The sequence below is a fragment of the Hesperophylax consimilis genome, chromosome 8, assembly GCF_061612785.1.
Source record: "Hesperophylax consimilis isolate HC1 chromosome 8, BYU_Hcon_1.0, whole genome shotgun sequence".
NCBI classification, from domain to species: Eukaryota; Metazoa; Arthropoda; class Insecta; order Trichoptera; family Limnephilidae; genus Hesperophylax; species Hesperophylax consimilis.
In genome coordinates, this window is record NC_142843.1 from 32,499,183 (window position 1) to 32,508,591 (window position 9,409).

Consider the following 9,409-nt stretch of genomic DNA (forward strand, 5'->3'; position numbering starts at 1 on the left):
GCTTTGAAACGAATCCGATTAATTATATAGAAGATGTCACCTGTAAAAACATGTTTGTTTATAAACAGCGCCATCTGTTCGACTTAAAAGCAACACAGATTGAGCCACAGCAACGCAATTTAAACGTAATTTAATAATGCCGTGGAAACGTAAGATACTTGACATTAGGATTATAAATAGGGTAAATAGGTTAGATCGAATTGGGGGAAGAGGGATTTACAAAGAAGAATGGGGTTATATTTAATAAATTACTAAAACTTAAATAATTGTTTTGAAAAAATAGACCTCGCTTCCACATATTCAATATGTTTGACGTACTAGATAAATGCCGACTATACATAAAAATACTACTAAACTACATTTATGACCAAAAAATAAATTTCAGCAAAAACAAACTAATATTAGTGGACCAGTTCTCAAGCGTTCAAAAAAAACTCCGACGGTAAACACAAGCTTTGGACAAACACCAAAAAATACCTGGTTATAAAAGCATTCAACAATCTTTCACTCGAATGTCATATTATAATGCATTTCCAGAAACAATAGAGTCGGCACCAATTGATAGATTCAAGTTGAATTGTAGGAGACATATTAAAATGAAATGTGATAAATAATAAAATTGAAATAATGCATATATGTAAGTTATAATATGTTAGACATTTGTAAACTTTCATGTAAAAATGGCTAAGGTAAAATTAATAATTAAAAAAAATATACAAAAGTGAGAGAAACAAGTAAAATTTCAGATAAAAACATAAAATGGATTAGATTAAAGAACAAAAAAAGCAATATCGTAAAAAAATTTATAACGCAAAATAATAAAAAATACACAATACACACTTCATTGTATACAACTGTACCCTAAACACACCCTGTGTGTTTTTTCACTACTGTCCATATCGTAGTTGTTTATTTCATATTTTTATCTTTTTGTTGAATTTTATAAAATTTTAAAATGGGGGCCTCAGCACGGGTTAAGCACAAGTATCCAGTGAGGCGCACATGACCATATTATTATTGAAAATACATGGTATATTTGTATTAATAAAATATACATATATCATACCTCCAAATATAAATACGAAAACGCTTGAACTGCTTACTGTGGTTTAAACCCAACTAATCCACCTACATTATGGTTGACGATTTTCATACCACTAACAAAAATATATTGTCAGTAACCTGTGCACGTTTCTTTAAAACCATGCCTACAGGTCAAGGTCCCCAAATAAATAAATAATTATCTTCACTGTTTATTGGAAAAGGGTCCATCTATATAACGAACATCAGATATTTGTTTCAAATTATGAATTGCGAACATGTTGAATCATAAAATATTACTCAACATTATCCCTTTTCCAGAAAGCAATTTGTTTAAAACTAAAAATAGAATTATAGTTTGAAAGAAGGTCAAGATTGTATGTTATTTCAGGAAATCGTAGTGAATTTTTTTTTCAATAAAATTAGCAAATGGTACCTGCTGGGTTTTTAGTGCATGAATTATTGCATTGATAACCATAAATAATACTAGGTAAAGTTTAAATATCACGTCATTAATGCTCATTGGTGCGACCAATTGATCATTCACATAGGAAAATGGAAGGATTACTGTATGAGATTTTTTATTGACTTACGAGTGCGTTGATATATTATAAATAATACATGATATTTAACGAATGAGTCACCGCAGTTGATTCGAGAAATACTATCCATATAATATATTTTACATATAGATATATGTAATTTGTTTCGCGTTCGGCTTGTGTCAAATGGCAGCCAAACACCAGACAGAGCGGCCATTTTTCCTACCAATCACTCTAATCAGGGGTCACGCAACTAAATGATTACACCAATAATGCGCCGAAACCCACGTTCTGTTGAATTCTTTTTGAGTCATACAAATAAATCATATATTATAAACACGTTCGCCGGAGATTCGAGGTAGGTTATTCTAGGTACTCCACAACTAAAAAAAATTATAAAGCTGTCCGACGGAACATTGCTATTTGATGTCACTTTTCTTTATAATTTATTTATTTATTTTTATAAAGAAAGACAAACATTCAGAGGTTAGGAATAACCTGATATAATTGAAATTCTCGCACTACCACGAAAACGTTCTTTGTGTTGTGATGGAGGACTTAGCCAGCCGGGGAATTTGATTCCCTAGTTAGCAGCCCTACATTATTGCAACTGATTCAATCTCTTGTTCCTAATAGATTCACGCGTACTAAAAATATCTTTTACTGCAACAATAATAATAATAAACCCCTCTTATACCACGCATACACAACAGCTTAGACAACAAATATGAAGAAGTAGCAAATATTTTTAATAGCATCTAAAGAACTTACGAAAAACATTTCACGTATTTTTTGTAAACAGGTATTATTTTAAATTTTGTTTTCTATAGCCTCGTTGTAAATTTTAGATAAATTGAATAATATTTTATTGTAAAATATTTTTACGTAAAACGACTTATTCTTTATATTTAAAGGCACTTTTAAAATAAGTAAACTCAGTGGTCCATTGGAAACCTGGAGAGGGTTGAAGTGCATTCTGAGATCCTTTTTTCATCGACATTCCACATCGCTCGATGAATCATGGAAGTTCCTACTGATAAAAGTGAGCGATTTAAGAATTTACGTAAATTTAAATTATTTAAGTAACTGTCAAATTTGACAGATATGTCACTGGATTAAGCTGCCGGAAAGCAAGCATTTACACAGAGAGCATATTCCGGCCGATGGAGCTTATACTTGTAGCTCTTCGAAATAATGATTTTTTGTATCTAGTACGATTATTTATTACATTTTAACTTTTGAATAAAGTACAGCGTGTATTCTAAAAATATATAAATGTCCCATGTTTAGTGTTCAAGTTTTTGTGCCAGATGGCATGCATTTCATGTAGTATTTCAGTGGTCTGAAATTTTACTCATCCCAGTAATATTAATATTTTACAAACTGAACAAGTAGGGCAAACTAGACTATGTTTGCCCGCAATCAGTGATTGCCCACCCTCACTTTGATTACCCTTTTCTCACTAACGTATGTAAATATTTCATCAAAAACTTATCAGATGTCTCTGCCACAATATAAGTCGACAATCTGCCGTATGGACAGTAATATTTGGGTATCTATTTTAGAATTTAAACAAGTAGGGTAAAATAAACTTTGATTGCCCGCAACTAGTGATTGCCCACCCTCACTTTGATTGACCAAAATGTATCAGATGTCTCTGCCACAATATGAGTCGACAATTTGCCATATCGACAGAAACAGCCACGTTGTTGAAAAGTGATATCAGATTTTATGAAGCACGTTAAATTTTTAAATTTTGCAGGTACTTTTCATGTTTTACCTATTGTTATTTATAAGTGTGTATCACCTTCAAGCTGTTTTACTAACGAATTTGATCGAGTGGCCAATCACTGTCATTATTGTAGAAATCACTATGCATAAATTGGCATTCAATACACATTTACGTAGCTATATTTTTTAATCATTTGAGAAAATTGTCATTTACTTAATATGGTGTTAAACAATTGATGGAAAGATTTGATAGATAACTAATTTTACTGTGTTGTAAAGGTGGGTGGGACCAAACTTACACCCGTTTAAAGCCAAAATTTCCTTGAGCGGGCAATCATTACTAATTGTAACTGCGAATATTTTTAACAATCCACAAATAAATTAAATCTACGTGTCATCGAATCGTCTGGTATTTTATATTCCAGACATTAAATGATTGAATTCATTTGGAATTCATACGACGATATAAGAAGATGACTGTGCAATATCCTGTTTTATCTTCATCAATATCCTGTCTAGCCTTTTAGCATATAAATAAATCAAACAATGTGCCTTTTAAATACGTATTCATGAAATCAGCCTCCATGATGTCATCATGTCATATAATACAAATCCACACATTCATTTTATAATAAGTTATCAAATACTGTTAAAATAGAATATTTCATATTGAATTCAATGACATCGCATTTCTGCAATAGTAGGTACCAACTTGTTACAAACATCTATGATTGTAAAGACCTTGGACGGTATTTAACATTTCAATTATAAATCCGCGAGCAACTCTTTTAGTTCCTGTTCTTTGCACGTTCTACCGACGACTATAATTTTAATTATTTTTTTTTACTATAGTATCTTTTATAATTATGGCTCAATATCAAAATATTTTAAGAACAAACAAATATTCTTTTATCTAAAATGACGTGTTTATTTATATTGTGTGACGTATATATTGTAATTCTTGTCTTAAAAAAAAATATTTTTTACGTTAACCTTGCTAACTTTTACGATGAAAACACTCCAATTAATTAGAAAGGTAAGTTACTTAGTCTCTTTATTATGTATGTACGGTGTCCAGAAACTAGTGGTACAAGTGGAAAGCTGATGAATCTAGATCATATGGAGAACCAAAAAAACTTTTTTTAATGAGTAATTGTATTTTTTTTAAAACATTTTATCCGACAACTAAGGTGTTAAAAACTTTTGAAGCCGGGTCTAATTCTAAGTCTAATTCTGGTCCGGAATATCATTAACAATCGAGTTACGAAAGTAATATTTGAGGGTGTAAATAAGGGGCGGAGGGGTTAGGGGTTCACCCCCCCACTGTACTTAGTATTGCGTGGGAAAACTTGTAGTTTACATTCCTATAGAAAGTGTAAACACAACAATATTTTGCAGCATCTCTTTTATCAATTTGATGTAAAGAATTTGTTTTGGAAAGCAGAGGTCTCAAAAACTTACATATTATATGCATTTTCCAACCCCTCTTGCCCAGCCACAGGATTGAACGCCCACCTCAGGATGGAACCCCCCACGTGAATGCTATAGCTACGCCCTTCGTAATATTATATCAATCTCCGAATAAGTGAAGCACTTGAAACAGAACCACCGGATATATGAAATCAAATATGTCCTGAATTGTTTAGCGGCCCGGACTAGCCAGAGGCACCTACTTTATGTTCCGATTTTGTTGCCTTACATGTTGTTGTTGTTTTTTTTATATTAGATCCACACAGGAGGCCCTGAAGAAAATAATTTCCCTCAGGGCCTATGTCATCTTTGGGGATGCTGTGTGGAGGGTCTTTTTGTGGAGAGGAAGGAGTGAACATGGGTCTTGAAGAGTCCCATGTTGTAGGAGGGAGGAAACACAGAGGCTGGCAGTTCGTTCCACAGCCGAGCTGTTGAACTTAAAAACGAATCGTAGAAGCGACCCGTTCTCATGTGACAAATGTCAACCGTGTACAATTGTTGGGCGCGCGTTTGGCGTGTATCCCGACTACGCACCGGTGCCGAAGGGATCAATGACGCTAGTTCCTCAGAGCATCTTCCATTGTAATACCGATAGAACAAGGACAGCATACCTACCTGACCCCTGTGCTCTAAAGATTGCAGTCCGTTTGTTAAGATTGGGGAATCTATCAAACGGACCGCCCGTTTTTGCACAGAGTCAAGGGTTTTTTTCAGGTATTTAGGGGCTCCGGACCAGAGATGGCTGCCAAATTCGACAGTAGGGCGCACTTGCGATTTGTACAGGGTCAGCAGTTGTGTATTATTAAAGTATCTGCGGGCCCTGTACAGTACGCCCAGCTTCCGAGAGGCCAACTTTACTCTGGCTTCGATGGAGCCCCCATACCTGAGCTGGTCACTTATAGTTATACCAAGCATATCAATGGAAGGCCTGTTCGGAAGATTGCTTCCGTTGAAGGAGACTAGATTATCATTTGGATCCCCTTTAGATGTAATCAGACAGGATTGGGTCTTTGAAACATTAAATTCGACGAGATTATTTTTACCCCAGGAGGAAATACTCTCGAGATAAGCGTCCATTCTCTGCTTCAAAGCCCTCCGAGCCGTTGGAGTTTGTGTGACCTTTGGGGGCTGTTGTATGTTACATTATAATATACGATAAGTTGGAATGGACCCTGTGGTAAAAGGAATATTCGGTCTATTTTGAATGGTTAAGTGCCAAAAATATATGTTGTTTATGCGAGAGGTCAGAATCCTTAATACTTTTTATTCTTAGGCTCTGTTTGTAAGAATACCATAATCATTCAACACCATAGAAAACATTATATTGAATGCATAAAGTAAGTTGTTAAGCGCCCTTAAGGTGATTTTCTCACGAAAACAATCCATTCATTATGATTATTATTATATACCTACATGTACCCCATTTCAGTACCGAGTATGTACTTACGTACTTCTACGTAAAAATAAATAAATTATAACTCCTACGTGTGTATGCTAATTATGCGTGTTGAAATCCATCACTAAACGCACGATTTGGGTTAAGGTCCCAAAATGAAACAAAAATATACTCGCATTGATCGAAATTAATAACTAGGTACAAGGTATTGAACTTACATTAGCTCGCAGTTCAACTTCTCAGCGACCTTGGCTTTTTAATGTGTAAAAATATTACGTGTATTGTACGCACAACATTTTAAAAATACTATAGATGTGTACTTTGTTTCGCACTAGCTTAAAAATATACATTGATCAGAGAAATGCAAAATAATACATCGTATTATCAAACATTTAAGCGCAGAATCCACTCAGAATTCAGACATCCAAACATTCGGATGCGGACATCCGGCTCGCCGAGCATGATCGGCAGATCTGTCCGTGTGTCAATTCTGCGCTTAAATGTTTGATAACATGATATATTATTTTGTATTACTCTGATTTATATAAATATTTAAACTTGTGCGAAACAATATTAATTTTAATTTTTTTGCATTATAAAAAGCGAAGGTCGCAATCGGACATTCGAACGGTGAATATCTTATGTGAGGTCTCATGCTCATCGACTGCGAATGAGGTCATGCTGGGCGAGCCGATCCGTTGCGTATATTTACCGTACAAATATGCACGAATATTAAAAATACACGGATCGGCTTGTCACGGACAGCGGCCCGACGGACCGAGCCTATCGTCGCGTGAATACACGAGCGGATCCGTGTGTGAATTATGCGCATTAACCATTATTCACTAATTTTATGTAAGTACACAATTTCTTTTTTCAGAAGCTAAAATGAGTTATTTAATTTTGATAAGATGCTTTGCCTTTCACTTCCGAAATATAAATTCATTGGACAGGACATCGAATAACGCATTTAACGAAATCTGAAAGAAAAACCTTGCCGTAACTTAAAAATAATATTTTTGTTCCTTTCCAATCTTTTTTGAAAGACTTTTAAATTTACAATTTTCTCTAATTTTATTTAAGACTAGCTGAACCTCGCCACGCATTGCTGTGGCTCAGTTTGTAACATAGAGAAACAATAGCGCGCGTTACGTCCAACAGGCGTTGTTATAAAAAATCATGTTTGTCCAACGGATGAGGCTGTTTTTTAAAAAAGCATCTTTTTACCTGTCACATGTGACATCTATATAATATATGTATATAAATACAGAAGCATATTCGAATGCAATGTTGCGTCAAAATTTCAAAGAAATTGGTAAAGACCTTTCAGAGATTTAAGATTTTGAACAAACGAACATTTACATACATTTTCCACGCCAAATTGTTCTAGTATCTAAGTAAGCACAAATTGTACATGCATTTGTTGCATTTGTCACAGTTGGTACTGAGTTCAGTAGTTTTGCATATATTTACAGTACATAATTGAGTTCGCATCAATTCTCTCTTTGTGGAATAAAGTCATACAACATTCCAACATATTTATGTTTATGTTTCATGAAGTAAAGTCAATTAGTTCTGATGACACTTAGATCTGCAACCCACACGAATACTTCCATATGAATTAGTCTTGACACCGTGATTATTCAGAAATCTGCTCTTGTCTGCTTGTCCAGACACCGCATGTATCTACCTATTTAATAAATAATATAGTAAGGGAAATATGAAGACAAAGATGTTCACAAATAACTCAAATCTAAGCTCGAAATTTAAAAATGGTATCTCGATTTTTTGAATACGTCTATTTGAATTTCACTTTTGTTTTCGGTAATGAATGAATGCAAATCTTGGAAGTAGAAATTGACGCACTTTCCGACATCCGATCGAGCTGAAACTCATCAGATACATTTGATATAGATAGAAATGCACTATATCAATTGTGGCAATCATGCATACACACATGCGGACACTTAGGCATTTCTCTGTAATCGGGTGACATTGTAGCAGTTTATTTACGAAATCAATGTCGGTTCTACCTTATCGGCATTTGGCGAGATTGGTAGAGTTGACTCCAGTCCCTGGGGAGGAAGGTTCAATCCTCAGTCAAGCCCATTTTTTTAACTTTTAAAAGATATTTTAAAAGTTCACAGCAGTTTATGAGCCGTTTCCTGGAGATGAATGTTCAATCGTCAATCAAAAATCATTAAAATTAGCTACTAGCCGGCCCAAGATCCGTTAGACAAACTGCTAAAAAGTGGTTTATCGGGACGTTTTTGACTTATATTTGTAAAGTGTTTTAAAAAAAAAGATGGCGCAAATAGAAAATTTAAAATATATATATTATAGTAAAAAAACGTTTATTTGTTTTCATTGAGTTCGCCAAATAGTACAATCTAATAGTCAATATTATAGATAATGCTTATTGACTCTGAACGGAATAAATCACAAAAACAGTGATAAAGCGATAAACTCACGGGCACCCAAAGAAACCCAACAAAAGATACCTAAGTACTCCTGTAATATATTTTCGAAATCTAACAACAAACTATAACGAGAGAAGTTTCTTAACTCTGGACTAGAAGATCACAGGTTTGAATCGGGATTTCTATAAGATTTGTTATAATTGGGGAAGTGGTAGTGGTTTTTTTTTCCTCAGGACCTCTAGCAAAGTGCACATAACATTTTTTACTCCAAATATGCTAAGGAATAGCTGGTTAAAGTTTGTCGGGTTAGTGCCGATACACCCTGTATAAGCATACCTTATTGAAGTTTTTTTCATCAAGTAGGGGAATATTTTGATAAAGCTATTTAAATTGACAGTATTACAGTATTTTGCACGTTAACAGTATTTTGTCTGCTGAAACTAAAAAAATATTTTGGATATTTTATATTTATATTTTGTACCTACATACTGTGTGGATCAAATTCAACAATTTTTTTAATGTATATGTGTTTTAAACAGTCATTTCTTGCACTATTTACGAGTATAATTTCTTAAATATTGTTATATATGTATGTAAAGGCCTTAATAGGCGCAAAATAAAATGAAAAAATAAATAAAATTCTATTTATAGCTCGGTGTACCACTGATATCACCTTTTAACTTTTGTCATAATGTAACAGAAATAGTGGTTGCAGTGTAATTCTCAGCGGTAGGACAGTAATCTCTCGAAATGCCCGGAACCGTTTAAACAAACCCAAAACAATGAATAAAAATGAGTCATAGTCTTGT